Source organism: Pongo abelii, chromosome 3 (assembly GCF_028885655.2).
Source record: "Pongo abelii isolate AG06213 chromosome 3, NHGRI_mPonAbe1-v2.0_pri, whole genome shotgun sequence".
NCBI classification, from domain to species: Eukaryota; Metazoa; Chordata; class Mammalia; order Primates; family Hominidae; genus Pongo; species Pongo abelii.
This window is the reverse complement of record NC_071988.2, coordinates 5,785,274-5,803,706: the sequence shown is the minus strand read 5'-3', so window position 1 is coordinate 5,803,706 and position 18,433 is coordinate 5,785,274.

Sequence of the window (18,433 nt, the reverse complement as noted above, 5' to 3'; positions counted from 1 at the left end):
GGAGGGCAGGCAGGCAGATGAATGAGCTGCCGAGCATCAATGGGCAGTGGCAGATAAGGGCACCCACAAACACCACACTGGCTGTGGGCTGCGGCCCCTGGAATCTCACAATTTTCTTGTGTGAGGTGACGGTGGTAACTTCAGCAACAGTGGCGCAGATGAGAAGAGCAGTCTCTGCGAGTGGAGCTGGGTTTGCTTGCTGGGCCCTGGGCTGAGCCCTCCAGGTTCATGATCTCAGCCCTGCAGCAGCTCTGCAAGGTGGGAGTGAGACTGGGGTGTGAGGTGGGGCTTCATCACCCTCTGCAGACAGGGATGGGTGGAGTGTCAGCCAGGTATGTCACTGAGGTGTCAGCGAGGTGAGGGGAGCGGTTAAGGTCCCACCACACAGAGCGGAAAGAGATGGGAAGAAAACGTTGTGTGTCTTGACCTCCTGCCATGGCTGGGTGGGTCGGTTAGAAAGACCTGCCGTGTCATATTAGGGCCAGGGCAGAATCTTCTGCATTATTCAGAAAGACGATTCTAATTGTACAAGTGATAAATGAATACCTTCTTGTGAAAATCCAAACAGCACAGAGTGAGCGTCCCCTTGCCTGCCCTGGTGCTGATGTGTCCTTCCACATGTGCTCCTGGGCGTTCACATATATGCACATACACACACGTAGATAGATCACTTTGGTTTTATAAAAATGGCTTCCTATTATTTCAGTGTTCTACAATTGCCCTCTAAAAAACTTATTTCCATATGCGTTCTTTTTTTTTTTTTTTTTTTTTTTTAAGAGACAGGATCTTGCTCTGTTGCCTAGGCTGGAATACAGTGGTGTGATCTTGGCTTACTGCAGCCTTGACCTCCTGGATTCAAGGGATCCTCCCACAACAGCCTCCTGAGTAGCTGGGACCACAGGTGTGCACCACCACACCTGGCTAATTTTAAGTATTTTTTTATTTTTAAATTTTTAATTTTTTTTAATTAAAAATTTTTTTTTTCTTTTTGAGACAGAATCTTGCTCTGTCACCCAGGCTAGAGTGCAGTGGCATGATCATGGCTCACTGCAACCTCTGCCTTCCGGGTTCAAGTGATTCTCCTGAGTAGCTAGGACTACAGGCATGTGCCACCACACCCAGCTCATTTTTTTTTTGTATTTTTAGTAGAGACGGGTTTTCACTATGTTGGCCAGGCTGGTATCGAACTCCAGACCTCAGGTGATCCACCCACTTTAGCCTCCCAAAGTGCTAGGATTACAGACCTGAGCCACTGTGCCCGGCCAATTTTTTTTTTTTTTTTTTTTTTTTTTTTTTTTTACACAGAGTCTTGCTCTGTCGCCCAGGCTGCAGTGCAGTGGCATGATCTTTCCTTACTGCAACCTCTACCTCCCAGGTTCAAGCAATTCTCCTGCCTCAGCCCCTGGGGTAGCTGGGATTACAGGCACGCGCCACCACACCTGTCTAATTTTTGTATTTTTAGTAGAGACGGGGTGGGGTTTCACCATATTGGCCAGGCTGGTCTCAAACTCCAGGTATTTAGCGACCTACACTCCTTGGCCTCCCAAAGTGCTCGATTACAGACGTGAGCCACCTCGCCCAGCCATAGTTTTCTTTTTCTTTTGAAAGTTTTTAGTTTCATTTTGTAGTTGTTTTCAAATTGCTTAGCAAGTAATTAGCTGCTGTAGTTTTTTTCTTTAACTTTTACTTTAAGTTCCGGGGTATGTGTGCAAGAAATGCAGGTTTGTTACATATGTCAATGTCTGCCATGGTGGCTTGCCGCATAGATCAACCCATCACCTAAGTATTAAGCCCAGCATCCATTAGCTATTCTTCCTGATGCTGCACCTTCCTTTGCCCCCCCCGCCCCTTCAGCCCCCAGTGTGTGTTGTTCCCCTCCCTGTGTCCATGTGTTTTCATCATTCAGCTCCCACTTATAAGTGAGAACATGTGGTGTTTGGTTTTCTGTTTCTGTGTTAGTTTGCTGAGGATAATGACTTCCAGCTCCATCCATGTTCCTGCAAAGGGCACAATGTTGTTCCTTTTAATGGCTGCATAGTATTCCATGGTATATATGTACCACATTCTCTTTACCCAGTCTATCATTGATGGGCATTTGGATTGATTCCATGTCTTTGCTATTGTGAATAATGCTGCAGTGAACATACACGTGCATGTATCTTTATAATAGAATGATTTATATTCCTTTGGGTATATACCCAGTAATGGGATTGCTGGGTCAAATGGTATTTCTTGTTCTAGATCTTTGAGGAATCGCCACACTGTCTTCCACAATGGTTGAACTAATCTACACTCGCACCAACAGTGTAAAAGTGTTCCTTCTCTGCAGCCTTGCCAGCATCTTTTGTTTTTTGGCTTTTTAATAGTTGCCATTCTGACTGGCATGAGATGGTATCTCATTGTGGTTTTGATTTGCATTTCTCTAATGATCAGGGATGTTGAGCTTTTTTTTCATATGTTTGTTGGCTGCATGACTGTATTCTTTTGAAAAGTGTCTGTTCATGTCCTTTGCCCACTTTTTGATGGGGTTGTTGGTTTTTTTCTTGTAAATTGTTTAAGTTCCTTGTAGACTCTGGATATTAGACCTCTGACAGATGGATAGATTGTAAAAATTTTCTCCCATTCTGTAGGCTGCCTTTCACTCTGATGATAGTTTCTTTTGTTGTGCAGAAGCTTTTTAATTTTAATTAGATCTCATTTGTCATTTTTTGCTTTTGTTGCAATTAATTGCTTTTGGCATTTTCGTCATAAAATCTTTGCCCATGCCTATGTCCTGAATGGTATTCCCTAGATATTCTTCTAGGGTTTTTATAGTTTCAGGTTTTACATTGAAGTCTTTAATCCATCTTGAGTTAATTTTTGTATAAGTGTAAGGAAGGTATCTAGTTTCAGTTTTCTGCATATGACTAGCCAGTTTTCGCAACACCAGTTATTAAATAGGGAATCCTTTCCCTGTTGCTTGTTTTTGTCAGGTTTGTTGAAGATAAGATGGTTGTGGATGTGTGGTCTTATTTCTGAGTTCTCTATTCTGTTCCATAGGTCTATGTGTCTGTTTTTATACCACTACCATGCTGTTTTGGTACTGTAGCCTTGTAGTATAGTTTGAAGTCAGGTAGCATGATGCCTCCAGCTTTGTTCTTTTTGCTTAGTATTGTCTTGGCTATTTGGGCTCTTTTTTTGGTTCCATATGAATTTTAGAATAGTTTTTTCCTAATTCTGTGAAGAATGTCAATGTCAGTTTAATGGGAATAGCACTGAATCTATAAATTACTTTTGGCAGTATGGGCATTTTCACGATATTGATTCTTCCTATCCATGAGCATGGAATGTTTTTCCATTTGTTTGTGTCCTCTCTGATTTCCTTGAGGGGTGGTTTGTAGTTCTGCTTGAAGAGGTCATTCACATCCCTAGTTAGCTGTGTTCCTAGGTATTTTATTCTCTTTGTAGCAATTGTGAATGGAAGTTCATTCATGATTTGGCTGTCTGCTTCCAGCCATAGTTTGTACATTCTTTGAAGAGAAGGGGTCTTGCTCTGTTGCTCAGGCTGATCTTGAACTCCTAGGCTCAAGGGATCCTCCAGCCTTGGCCTTACAAAGTGCTGGGATTACAGGTGTGAGCCGCTGTGCCTGGTGAATACATTCTTTAATAGCAAACTGTTAATTTATTTAATCATTTCCCTATTGATGAACATATTTAGGTTGCTTCCTTTTTTGTCATTAAAACCAAATTTCTTGGTTCTGCTTACTTCTCTCTTTTTTTTCTACCTTGAACAAATCTTAAACTCCTTTTTCTCTTCTGGGTGAACTTTAGGATTGGCTTCTCACTGCCATGAACATCTGTTGGAATTTTGACTGTGATAGGATTAAACGTATAGATTAATGGGGGAGCATTAGCACCTTTATAATATCAAATCATCTCTTCCAGAAAAATGATATCATTTCCTTTTATTCCTGTCTTCTTAAAAGGTTTTTAGAAAAGGTTTTGCTGTGTTCTTGCGCATCTTTTTCTTTAGAGTTATCCCAGGTATTATGTGGGTTTTGTGGCTTTGGTGAATGGGATGCTCCATAACGTCTCACATTGGCCATTGCTTGGGTGTCGGAACCCTTTTGGTATTTATATGCTGACTTTATACCTGGTCATCTTCTGTTATATCCAAAGGGTAAAGTGGGCCCTGCATATTGGCCCCATGTTTTCACTTCTTCACAGCAGGCTGGGGCTGTTAGCTCAAAGCCAGCCAGCAGCAAACTCAAATTTTCACACATCCATTTGCATTAAATATAGCCCAGAGAAGCATATTGTTAGCCACTTAGAGCCTGCCTGCTTTGCACAGTCTGCCCCACTCCACCACACTGCACCCAACATCTGTCAGCCACAGATAAGGGGCTACAGAGAGGTCAAGACTTCAAATGGCTGCTGCCTTTTGGAGGTCTCTGACCCAGAGATTCACCTAGATAGGTAAGCCCTCACAGAGTCCCTTCTCCCTGAGTCCCCTTGCCCTCCCTCCCTTCTGGGTGTGGCCCAGTGCTGTCTTCTCTGGAAAGTGTCCCAGCTGTCAAAAAGCAGCCCAAAGGAAGCTCACGGTGTGCCAGTGCCACCTCGTGGTCATACTTCTTCCTTAATCAGCCCCGAAATTCCCAGTCTTGCCAGACCTTGCTGAATTCCTTTCTTATTTCAAATTGTGTTCAGTCAACATAATGTTATTTTTCAGGGACTGCACAGTCAGCCGTGGCTTCTCTGCATCTTCTTTTCTATTATTCACATTTCATTTTCTTGTCTCACTGCATTTGCCTTGACTTGGTGTTGAATTTTAGCAGTGATGGTGGCCCTCATTGCCTTGTTCCTGTCTTTATTTATTTATTTATTTATTTATTTATTTATTTGAGACAGAGTCTCTTTCTGTTGCCCAGGCTGGAGTGCAGTGGCACGATCTCAGCTCACTGCAACCTCCGCCTCCCAGGTTCAAGCAATCCTCTTGCCTCAGCCTCCCGAGTAGCTGGGATTACAGGCGCCCGCCACCACGCCGAGCTAATTTTTGTATTTTTAATAGAGACAGGGTTTCACCATATTGCGAGGCGTGTCTCAAACTCCTGACCTCAGGTGATCCACCCACCTCGGCCTCCCGAAGTGCTGAAATTACAGGTGTGAGCCGCCATGCCCGGCCCCTTGTTCCTGTCTTTAATGAGGTTGACTTGAAACTTTTGGTATTTAGTATGTTGCTTGCAGTAGGCTCCCAGTATTTAAGGGCACTCTGCTCAGAATATATCCAGTATACCTCATTTTCTGTCATATCCATATCTACTACCTTACTCCACACCACCGATACATCTCACTTGGATGAGTACACCAAGCTCTTATCTCTTCCCCTATTTCCACACTTGAACTTCCTCCACCTCCCAGTAGATTCTCTACAAAGCAGCTCAAGTTGTCCTACAAAATAATAAATCAGATCCTGGCTCTTTTTTGCCCAAAACCTGCCAGTGGCTTTTGCATCACACCAAGAATAAGACCCCAGTTCCCTTTACCGAAGACTTCAACAGCGTGTGCTGCAGGATGGGCTCCCCGAGGGTGGCTGCTGAGATGGGGCTTGAGATGCAAGCTGTTACCGCGGATTATCCATTGCGGAGGGAAGGGAAGCGCGGCAGGCTTGGGCAGAGGAAGAGATTCCCTGCCTCTGCCAGCCTAGGGGTAGGGTAGAATCTGGAGTGAAGACCCGTCAGAACACCCCCATGTGACTGAGAGGGCTGGGCTTCCGTCTCCCACCTGCCTCAGTCACCAGATGCAGGCGGCTTTGGAATGGGGATGCTGAGCTTGCAGCTAAGGTGATTATATGGTTCCCGTTATACTTCACATTTTACTATTTTCTCCTGGCTTTAATGTCCTTCTTGCTGAAGTGCAATAGCAATGTCTTCAGTGAGATCTGTGGGGAGTACACCGCTTGGACATCTGAAAATGATGTTCTTTCACCCTTACCCTTGAATGCTAATTTAGCTCCATACACCCTAGATCGGGGTCAGCAAATGTCCCTGGCCAGAGAGTAAATACTTTAGTCTTTTCAGTCCTTATGATCTGTGTTACCACTCCACTGTTCTAGCACCAAAGCAGCTGTGGACAATATATAAATGAATGGCTGTGGCTGTGTGCCAATAAAGCTTTATTTATAAACACAAATGGTGGGCCTGTTTGCCAGTGGGCTGTATTTTGCTGCCCTCCCTGCTCCAGATTCCTATTTTTTTTTTTCAGATTTTTTATGATCATCTTTATTTTTTTTAGAGACTGGGTCTTGCTCTGTCACCCAGGCTGGAGTGCACAGGTGTGACCACAGCTCACTGCAGCCTGAACTCCTTAGCGCAAGTGATCCTCCCATCTCAGCCTCCTGAGTAGCTGGGATTACAGTTTTTTCAGAGTTTTATGTCTGCTTCTAGGCTGAGTCCCCAGGTCCCAGTGGAGCTGTACCTCTTGACTAAAGTACCCATGCTTAGCTTGTGCCCTGTTTTGCACGTTAGCAGCAGGAGGGTGCTTCCTGTGCTGCTCCACGGTTCAGCTTCCTGAGAAATCCCACTGGTCATGTCTCTCCCATTATGGCTGGGACATAGAGAACAAGGGGGTGCACATGCTGCCTGAGTGTGTCATCAGAGGGGGTTCTGTCTCCTCTGATGCCATGAATGGCTGCTGTTCCCACACAGGCTGTCTGGGTAGCAGTGCAGATTGGTGTGACTTTGCTGGAGGGAAACCTGCCAGTGTGCACACAGGACCTTAACTTAACAGGATGTGTATACTTCCACATCCTGAATTGTACACTGAGGAAATGCTCAGACAGGACACAAATACTCTTCAGAGTGCTACAGGAAGGAGGTCCCGATCCAGACCCCAAGAGAGGGTTCTTGGATCTTGCGCAAGAAAGAATTCAGGGCGAGTCCATGGAGTAAAGTGAAAGCAAGCTTATTAGAGAAGTAAAGGAAGAAAAGAATGGCTACCCACAGAGCAGCCCCGAGGGCTGCTGGTTGTCCATTTTTATGGTTATTTCTGATGATATGCTAAACAAGGGGTGGATTATTCATGCCTCCCCTTTTTAGACCATACAGGGGAACTTCCTGACGTTGCCATGGCATTTGTAAACTGTCATGGCGCTGGTGGGAGTGTACCAGTGAGGATGACCGGAGGTCACTCTCGGCTGGGTTTTGGCCAGCTCCTTTACTGCAACCTGTTTTATCAGCAAGGTCTTTGTGACCTGTACCTTGTGCTGACGTCCTGTCTCATCCTGTGACTTAGACTACCTAACCATCTGGGAATGCAGCCCGGTAAGTCTCAGCCTCATTTTACCCAGCTCCTATTCAAGATGGAGTTGCTTTGGTTTACATGCCTCTGACATTTCCTCCTTCCCTTTTAGAAGATAACCTTTAATCCTAAGGGTTGCAGAGGGATGAAGATCCATCTTCTGTAACATCTTCAGGCTGAATAGGGGTAATGATGTTCCTGCCTAACTCTGAGCGTCTCTTGCATTCAGAGTAGAGAAGAGCTCAGTTGGAAAGCATCAGTATGGTAGGATGCATTCATAACTCTTGAGTTTGACAAAAGGTGATCTCTGGAAGATTAATAAGTGTTTAAGAAAACATTCAGTAAGCTTGTCTTGTATTCCTACACAAAGATGATAACAGCAATATATTCCATAAGAGTAAACCAAAATAATTAAAGTTATTCCCAGTAAACTAAATTAGAAGGCTTTTCATGAACTGGGCAACTGTTGGAACTAAGCTGACATGGGGTTGTTAGCTGATTGTAATGTGCCCAGAATTAGAATACTGATCCAGATTTTTACATTACCCATCCCTCTTGTTTCTTCTGAGTGGCAGACAGAGATTGCTGGTTGGATTACAGGAATAAGCAGAGTTAGCCTGAATTGCAGAAACAAACTTAAAAACAACTAATGAGACTAGAATTTAATAACAAGCGTACCATAGTTCTTGAAACATTGTGGGGAAAAGAAAGAGAGATCAGATTGTTACTGTGTCTGTGTAGAAAGAAGTAGACACAGGAGACTCCATTTTGTTCTGTTAATCTATAACCTTACCCCCAACCCCGTGCTCTCCGAAACTTGTGCTGTGTCAACTCAGGGTTAAATGGATTAAGGGCGGTGCAAGATGTGCTTTGTTAAACAGATGCTTGAAGGCAGCATGCTCGTTAAGAGTCATCACCACTCCCTAATCTCAAGTACCCAGGGACACAAACACTGCGGAAGGCCGCAGGGACCTCTGCCTAGGAAAGCCAGGTATTGTCCAAGGTTTCTCCCCATGTGATAGTCTGAAATATGGCCTCGTGGGAAGGGAAAGACCTGACCGTCCCCCAGCCCGACACCCGTAAAGGGTCTGTGCTGAGGAGGATTAGTATAAGAGGAAGGCATGCGTCTTGCAGTTGAGACAAGAGGAAGGCATCTGTCTCCTGCCTGTCCCTGGGCAATGGAATGTCTCGGTATAAAACCCGATTGTATGTTCCATCTACTGAGATAGGGGAAAACCGCCTTAGGGCTGGAGGTGGGACATGCGGGTGACAATACTGCTCTGTAAGGCATTGAGATGTTTATGTGTATGCATATCTAAAGCACAGCACTTAATTCTTTACCTTGTTCATAATGCAGAGACCTTTGTTCACGTGTTTATCTGCTGACCTTCTCTCCACTATTATCCTATGACCCTGCCACATCCCCCTCTCTGAGAAACACCCAAGAATGATCAATAAATACTAAGGGAACTCAGAGGCTGGCGGGATCCTCCATATGCTGAATGCTGGTCCCCTGGGACCCCTTATTTCTTTCTCTATACTTTGTCTCTGTGTCTTTTTCTTTTCCAAGTCTCTCGTTCCATCTAACGAGAAACACCCACAGGTGTGGAGGGGCAACCCACCCCTTCAAAACATAATATTTCTCTCTCCAGTTTCTCATTTTTACTAAAGACAAATCATGGTAAGACTGATTTGCTTTATTACACTTGGCCTGATTATTTGTATAAAGTGCAGCAAGAATAATTATTTTTCACAGAGGCTCTTTTAAAATTGGCTTTGCTGGAACTCTGTTCCATAGAAGGAATTTTAGATAAGACTTTTTAAAGCCAAGCTCAACCATAGGTTTGTACCCTCAAATACCTATGAGTTGAGTAAATTCTTCTCCTCTTGGGGTCCAAGATAACTTGGGGCTTCTGGACCTGTCAGAAATTGACATTCTTTACTTACCACAGGTCAGAAACCCTATACGGGAACTATTGCAGACAAGGTCAGACCAGTTCTCTAAGGGGCTTTTATTGGCTTTATAAGTTAAGTTTGATTCCTTAAATGAAAACACACCATGCCAGTTAAAGCTGTGGTAAAATTTCTCCAGTTGTGTCCTGTTACAAAAGAAAACAGATTCTCACCTCCCACCTCCCCCAACTTTTTTTTTTTTTTTTTGGGACAGAGTCTCGCTCTGTTGCCCAGGCTGGAATGCAGTGGCTCGATCTCAGCTCACTCCAACATCCGCCCCCTGGGTTCAAGTAATTCTCCTGCCTCAGCCTCCTTAGTAGCTGGAATTACAGGCGTGTGCTACCACACCTGGCTAATTTTTATACTTTTAGTAGAGATGGGGTTTCCCCTTTTTGGCTAGGCCGGTCTTGAGTTCCTGACCTCAAGTGATCTGCCCACCTTGGTCTTTCCAAGTGCTGGGATTGCAGAAATGAGCCACTGAGCCCAGCCCAGAAAACAGATTCTTATCACACTTATGCAAAAAACTATGTTGCCATAAATTAAGAGTACTCACAAATAGTTTCCAAAGTTAGGAGAAATCAGGTAGAGAGAAACAAATATGCTCCAAATTTTGTTCACAGGAGTATAGTTTATTCCATTGCTAAAAGGTGTAAATAGCTCAAAAGTTTCCTTCACTCTGAAAAACAAAACAAAGAATCAGCAGCATTTTAAGCAAAGTTAAAAAGATTATTTCAGTTTTCTATTGGTTCAGTTAATTCAGTTAACTCCTGTTCTATTTGATACTCATGAACATTCCAGCTCTTCCTGAGAGTTCTGAAAGTTGTTTCCTCTATTCTAATGTTACAGTTTCCAAAGTTATTAGAAACCTGCATTTAAGAACACCTGTTAGAGTTTTATAGTTGATTATAAGCCACCTTCTAAAGAGGATTAAAACAAGACAATGATTATCTGTGGATGATAAAAAATTTTAGGACAGTTGCTATTAAAGCCACAATTGATAAGGAAATATGGTTACCTCTGTGGCACAACAATTTTTACATAACAATTATTAATAACTACACTAAGTCATATTAGAATTATAGGAGTTTCCCATAACTTTGGAACATATACCAATTATACCAAATCTTACAATCTTTCACCAAAAACACATTTTCAACTTTTATTTTTGGCAAGAACCTTGGTAAGTTTGAGATTTTAGTTATGTACTAGGTATGGAGCCCGCCTAGGACATACTAGGCAGAAGTGCGGATTTAGAGCTGTTTCTCCAGCATAGCTAGGGGGCGTGGCTAACTCCACATGTCCCCAAGGCTTACCTAGCTGTAAAGCAGGCAAGTTTTACAGTAAGAGTCATAGTGGCATTTTATGAAGCATTTAGAAGGTCTAACAACCTTTGAATTGTACAACATTTCTTGCGTAAGTTCCTTTTCACAAATCCTTTCACGGCTTAAACGACCTGAGACATTCTTGGACTTTCTGATTTGCCCTAAACATTTCTCCTTTTAAACAACCAGTCATTTTACTTTAGGACAATTTTTTTTTTTTTTGAGATGGAGTCTCACTCTGTTGCCCAGGCTGGAGTGCAGTGGTGCAATCTCGGCTCACTGCAACCTCCACCTCCCAGGTTCAAGCAATTCTCCTGCCTCAGCCTCCCAAGTAACTGGGATTACAGGCTCGTGCCACCATGCCCCACTAATTTTTGTAATTTTTAGTAGAGATGGGGTTTCACCAGGTTGGTCAAGTTGGTCTCGAACTCTTGACCTCAGGGCAATCTGCCCACCTTGGCCTTCCAAAGTGCTGGGATTACAGGCGTGAGATACCGCACCTGGCCTAGGACAAGAATTTACCATACAAGATCCTTTCTTTTATTTATTTATTTATTTATTTATTTATTTTTGAGACGGAGTTTCACTCCTGTTGCCCAGGCTGGAGTGCAATGGTGCAATCTTGGCTTTCTGCAACCTCCACCTTCTGGGTTCAATCAATTCTCCTGCCTCAGCTCCCAACTAGCTGGGATTATAGGCATGTGCCACCATGCCTGACTGATTTTGTATTTCTAGTAGAGATGGGGTTTTACCATGTTGGTCAGGCTGGTCTCAAACTCCTGACCTTAGGTGAGCCACCTGCCTCAGCTTCCCAAAGTGCTGGGATTACAGGCATGAGCCACCGTGCCTGGCCCAAGATCCTTTCTTATAGAAAATCTCTTTCTTTATAATCTTTGTATAGCTAGGAAGCATGGCTAATTCCGCATGTCCCAGGCCTTATCTAGAACCTAATGGCTTTTTTTATTTTTATTTTTTTGAGACAGAATCTCACTCTCTTGCCCAGGCTGGAGTGCAGTGGCATGATCTTGGCTCACTGCAACCTCTGCCCTCCGAGTTCAAGTGATTCTCCTGCCTCAGACTCCTGAGTAGCTGGGATTACAGGCATCTGCCACCACGCCTGGCTAATTTTTTGTGTTTTTAGTAGAGATGGGGTTTCACCATCTTGGCCAGGCTAGTCTTGAACTCCTGACCTCATGATCCACCTGCCTCAGCATCCCAAAGTGCTGGGATTACAGGTGTGAGCCACTACACCTGACCCTAATGGCTTTAAGGTGGGTAAATTGAACAAGTTTTCAAAGTTAAAGAAGCAGTTTATGACCTTAAAGCATTTAGCAAACTTAATATCTGACCTGCATAATTTAAACTAAATGTTTTTATCAATAATTTTTAAAGCTGTTTCTATTTCCCAAAGATTACTAAAGTTACATGAACTAAAAGGCGTTACAGTTTTTATTTTGCCTTCAAAATGTTTAAGTGCTTATTTTTGTTTAAGCCAATTAATTAGAGCTCTTTTATATAAACATTACACAGAACACATATATAGCTACACAGAAAGAAGATTACTACAGTAGTTGTAAGATTTTTCATTTGCCAGTTTTTAAGTTTCTTAATTGGATTACTGGCTTTTGGGTGGAGCCCTTGGAAGAGCAGGGCCAGGAAAGGGGTCTCTGGTGCCTCCTGTTTTTCTCAAGGAGTCCAGGCTGTTAGAGCTTGAATATCCACGTTTAATGAAACTGATTTTAGCCATAGTACTCATTAATAAAGTCCTTTTAGAATTTCTTATGCCAAACGGCCAATATTTCTGGCCTTTGAACTTTACCAAAGGTAACCTCTCAGGCGCTCAGAGAAAGGAAAATTTAAGACAGTCCACAGAGGAGGAGAAAATAGACAAGGGCACACAGATATTAAACCAGAAAGGACTTACTTCCAAGGTGGGGAATTGAACAGGACCGTAACTGTGAAAGTGCAGAACCTTGGTTACTGAACTTTAGCACGGGGCAGCCTCCGTTTCCCTTCCCAGAAGGAGTCTAGAATAGTTAATTTTGAACTTGCAAAGGCTTTTTATTTAATATGATTTTTAGAGCTAACTATGACATGAACCCTAAAATTCCTTTCCTTGGAAGGCAGAGACCAAAAGTACTGCCATATGGTTACAAGGTCAAACTCCCAAGGACATAAAACAAGGTGGAGACTTCATCCAGATTTTTGTTTGTTTCAGGGACCTGCAGCCAAGTTTGTTACTGACCAGCTGGCTGGGTCGTCTTGAAAGTGGGCCTACCGGTGTTTTAAGGTCATGTTTTATCCTGAAGTACCCCTCAACATAGAAAAATGAATTCATAGCATAAAATACAACAGCTTAAAACTAGCCTTAGAATTCTTTTTCACATTAATCAAAACTTGACAGAGGAGATAAACAGTTTTTTTTTTTCTCTCCCCATTCGTTCAACCATTTGCACAGAGAGAGAAGCCAGAAATCTGACTGGTAAGAACTTCTTACCCTTTTGCCAATGTGCCAGGCTTCTGGGTTCCCTTTCCCTGAGCAGCCCTAGTGATCCAGCTTGTGGCACCATTGCCCTGGGGGTCAAGCCACATTATAAAGGACATTATTATTTTTTGTTCTGGCCAGAGCAGAATACATGTGATCAAACACAGACATTAGCCACTCTGCTTAGCATGTAGTATCAAACTGGCAAGGCTTAAATTTGCCCCCAGATGGGCCCGTCATCTTTAATCCAACTTCCAACTTGGAGTTTCAACACGTGGTCTCTGGGCAAGACGGTTGCCCTGAGTAACAGAAAAGATAGAAAAGGAAAAATAGAGAGGGCAAGTATTGCTTGAGGCAGGGTGGAGAAGGTGAAGAGCTTAGGGAGGCCAGAAAAGACCCCCTCATTGCAGCCGACAATGAAAAGTTCAGGCGGCTGCTTGTTGGTAGCAAAGGAATCTTTTCCAACCGTCCCATAGCTCTCAAGTTTCCCCGTTTAGGGAGGAAAAACCTCCCCATGTCCCATGATCCTGTACATGCCTGACCCTGTCACCCACAGCCATCAGCAAAGAGTGCAAGGCAGATTCATCCAAAGAGAATAGCTTTTAACATCTCATAGTGCCAAACCTGTTCTTAGCTGAGAGGGACTGCACGGAGAGTCTTTAACCCCCTAAATCTTAGAAGGGACTCTAACCCTCCAACCCCCTAAATCTTAGAAGGGACTCTAACCCTCCAACCCCCTAAATCTTAGAAGGGACTCTAACCCTCCAACCCCCTAAATCTTAGAAGGGACTCTAACCCTCCAACCTCCTAAATCTTAGAAGGGACTCTAACCCTCCAACCCCCTAAATCTTAGAAGGGACTCTAACCCTCCAACCCCCTAAATCTTAGAAGGGACTCTAACCCTCCAACCCCCTAAATCTTAGAAGGGACTCTAACCCTCTTAAGTTGGGCCTCTAACCCAAGGTTGGTCAAGCATTCTTGCCTTTTATTAAGAGGGCCCTCTAACTCACTCTGTCTTAGGAGAGACTGTAACTTCCCTAAGTTGGGCCTCTAACCCAATCCTATTCTTTACCCAGGTACCCCACCACTTACCCAAAGTTGTCCAATCAGTGCTGCAGTGTATTTCCTTTGGGTCAGGGGTCTCCTCAGTATTGTCCCTTTTGTGGTTTGTGAGAAAGATGTTACTGGACCCCACCACTTACCCAAAGTTAGCTTTTGGGTCAGGGGTTTCCACAGTATAGTCCCTTCGTGGTCACTAGAAAGATGTTAAAGGAAAGGGGACCCGATCCATACCCCAAGAGAGGGTTCTTGGAGCTCGCACAGGAAAGAATTCCGGGCAAGTCCACAGTGCAAAGTGAAAGCAAGTTTATTAGTGAAGGAATAAAAGAATGGCTACTCCATGTACAGAGCAGCTCTGAGGGCTGCTGGTTGCCCATTTTTATGGCTATTTCTTGATGATACGTGAAACAAGCGGGGGATTATTCATGCCTCTCCTTCCTGACGTTGCCATGGCATCTGTAAACTGTCATGGCGCTGGTGGGAATGTAGCAGTGAGGGCAACCAGAGGTCACTCTCATGGCCATTTTGGTTTTGGTGGGCTTTGGCTGGCTCCTTTACTGCAAACTGTTTTATCAGCAAGGTCTTTATGACCTGTATTTTGTGCCAGCCTCCTATCTCATCCTGTGACTTAGACTACCTAACCATCTGGGAATGCAGCCCAGTAGGTTTCAGCCTCATTTTACCCAGCTCCTATTCAAGATGGAGTTGCTCTGGTTCACATGCCTCTGACAAGGGCATTATCACTTATAGCAAGGATGTGAAACAGCCGGCATCACAGAGCATGCTGGGGCAGGATGTTTAATGACACAGAAAATCTGTGAAAGTTTTGTGAAAGTTGTGGGATAAAAGAGTGTTCTTACACCATGATTTCAATGATGTACAAGAGCCTGGGAGAAAAGACACTGAAAGGTTGCTAGTGGTCACTTGTGGGGATTGGGATCTGGGCTAATTTTATTTTCTTCTTTGTACTTTTATATTTTGTCTAACTTCTTTTTTTTTAAATAACGGGCATATATTAACTTTTAAAAAAAAGTTTGTCTGACTTTATCTTTAATGAAAAGGTATTTTAAGGTATAATACATTAAACGTATATGTACATTAATATATAATATGTACATTACATACCTAAATATGTACATTAGTATATAAAAATCTGAAATACATGCACATGGGAAAAAAGAATTGAGATCATATAAAAATACATCTGGAGGACAGTTTCCCTCCTGTGCCTGTCTCTAAATTTCTTTCCAGGGCAACTGTCACTATCATTTCCTGTGGGTGCCTGTGGAAATATTTTATATAACAGTCATGAATATGTATACAACACCCACGTTTTTTCACAAATGTTGCATTTTCTTCAGGCTTTTCTGCTCCTCATTTTCTTTCCCTTTTACTTTTTCTACATGAGAACTTAGCTCTATTTTTTATTTTTATTATTTATTTATTTATTTTTGTTTTTTTGAGATGGAGTTTCACTCTTATTGCCCAGGCTGGAGCACAATGGCATAATCTCGGTTCACTGCAACCTCTGCCTCTTGGGTTCAAGCCATTCTCCTGCCTCAGCCTCTTGAGTAGCTGGGATTACAGGCACTTATCACTGTGCCCAGCTAATTTTTTTGTATTTAGTAGAGATGGGGTTTAACCATGTTGGTCAGGCTGGTCTCAAACTCCTGACCTCAGGTGATCCAACCTGCATCGGCCTCCCAAAGTGCTGGGATTACAGGCGTGAGCCACTGCACCCGGCCTATTTTTACTTTATTATTATTATTTTTTGAGATGAAGTTTCACGATTGTTGCCCAGGCTAGAGTGCAGTGGCGAAATCTTGGCTCACTGCAACCTCGGCCTCCCAGGTTCAAGCGATTCTCCTGCCTCAGCCTCCTGAGTAGCTGGGATTACAGGTGCCCACCACCATGCCTGGCTAATTTTGGTATTTTTAGTAGAGATGGGGTTTCACCATGTTGGCCAGGCTGGTCTTGAACTCCTGACCTCAAGCGATCTGCCCCCCCCTCGGCCTCCCAAAGTGTTGGGATTACAGGTGTGAGCCACCATGCCTGGCCCAACCCTGTTTTTTAAATGTAACTAATACAACCCAAGACTCTTCATAACTACATGCACAGATCTACTCAGGCTTTTCAATGGCTTCATGGCGGTCTGTTATCTCAATGAAATCATAATTTCATCTGACTCCATATGTGGACATTTAAATGTTTCTAATCTTTGGCACAAGTGTTAATGTAGATGTATATACACGTGTAAATCACTAAGGGGATGTCAGATTCTTGTAATCACTTCTAGCAACAAGAAAAGTGACAGGAAGCCTACCTCATGGGGGGAAGGGGGGAATGGTCTTTTTGGTAAATAATTCTGGGTGAACTGGAGATTTGTATGGGAAAGGCTTGTCTTGATCCACCTCCCACCATACGAAAAAACCCATTCCATATGGACTGCAGAGCTAAGTGTGGAAAGTGAAAACAAATCAAACTTTTAGAGGAAAATATAGGAGGACGTCTTTGTATCCTTGGAGCAAATAAAGATTTCTTTTTCTTTCTTTCTTTTTTTTTTTTTTTTTTTTTTTGAGATGGACTCTCACTCTGTCACCAGGCTGGAGTGTAATGGCGTGGTCTGTGCTTAGGCAACCTCCGCCCTCCCAGGTTCAAGCGATTCTCTGGTCGCAGCCTCCCAAGTAGCTGGGATTACAGGTGCTTGCCACCACACCCAGCTAATGTTTTGTATTTTTAGTAGAGACGGGGTTTCACCATGTTGGCCAGGCTGGTCTCAAACTCCTAACCTGCACTAACTCCTAACTCCCTAAACAGAAGTGCACTAACCTAACTCCGCTCGCCTTGGCCTCCCAAAGTGGTGGGATTACAGGCGTGAGCCATCACACCCAGCCTAAAGATTTCTTAAAACAGTGCTCAAAAGTGCTAACCGAGAAATTGATAAATTGAACTGTATTGAAAACAAGAAATTCTGTTCATCAAGAGACACTGTCAAGAGAGTGGGAAGGACAGTTGCAATATATACGTATATCCCAAACAGGACTCGTATATCAGCCAATACAGAGAACTAGAGCTTATGAAGGAAAAGACAGACAACCCCACAGACAGATGGGGATGCTTCACAGAAGAGGATAGCTAAATTGTCATCCATCATGGAAGAAGTGTTCAATTGCACTGGTCATTAGGAAGATGCAAATTAAAACCACAACGTGAAATCACTACATCCCCGCCCGGCCCATGCCTGAAATGAAAAAGACAGCAAATATCAAAAGCTGGGGAGGATGTTTGTTGTAGTTTTGAGCTATTAGGTTTTGGGGTAATATGTTATGTGGCAATAGCTAGCTAATGCATCTAAGTCATTTGGAGAGGGTTTTAGGAGTTATTGAGAAGATGAAATGGATACATTTTGGGACTCATTTTAAAGTAGCTTGGTCCTTTCTATCAAGATGCAATGAAAAAGGAAAGCAATTATCTAGGTAATTTGACCAAGGTAATATTAATTCCATTTGGAGTTTTCCAGTCAAAATTTATGATGTGCCTTTTATTTTAATTGAATTTCTTCGTAATGGTCCTGATTCCCATTTCACTTGGCTGAGGCCAACTCAGCCTTGATCTCCAAATTTCCTTCCAGCGCTGGAAACCTCTTTGGCAATCGGGGGTAATCACCCCCTGATGATGCTGCATCCAACTGTAAGAGAGGAAAGACATTTTTTCTGAGAAAAAGCTTGCACGCAAGAGAATGCAGCACTCACTAGCATGTCATAAAGACTCGGGCCTGATCTTTAAAACCAATTACCAGGATATCCACACCAAGCTAAACAAAACAATTAGGGGGACAGAGCTGAGCAGGCTTTGGAAACCCCACACCAAGTGGTTTCACTTTGCCCTTTCTGTAAGACTGTTCCCCCTTAAAACACAGCATAATGTCCGAGGGGGCTTCCACCTGGAAAAATTGCCCTGGCCTTAAACCTCGTCAACATAATGACACAGTCATCCTTCAAAGGAAAATTCCAAAGGCAAGGGCAGGTGCTCGCCCTTGAGTTTGGCTTCCTTTTACAGAATCTCTTTCTCGGCAGCAGCCACATGGCCGCGAGCTGTTTAGAAGTGCAAGCCCTGGCTGGGGCGGTGGCTCATGCTTGTAATCCCGGCACTTTGGGAGGCTGAGGCAGGTGGATCACCTGAGGTCAGGAGTTCAAGACCAGCCTGGCCAACATGGTGAAACCTCATCTCTACTAAAAATACAACAAAAAAAATTAGCCAGGCATGGTGGCGGGCACCTGTAATCCCAGCTACTCAGGAGGCTGAGGCAAGAGAATCGCTTGAACCTGGGAGGCGGAGG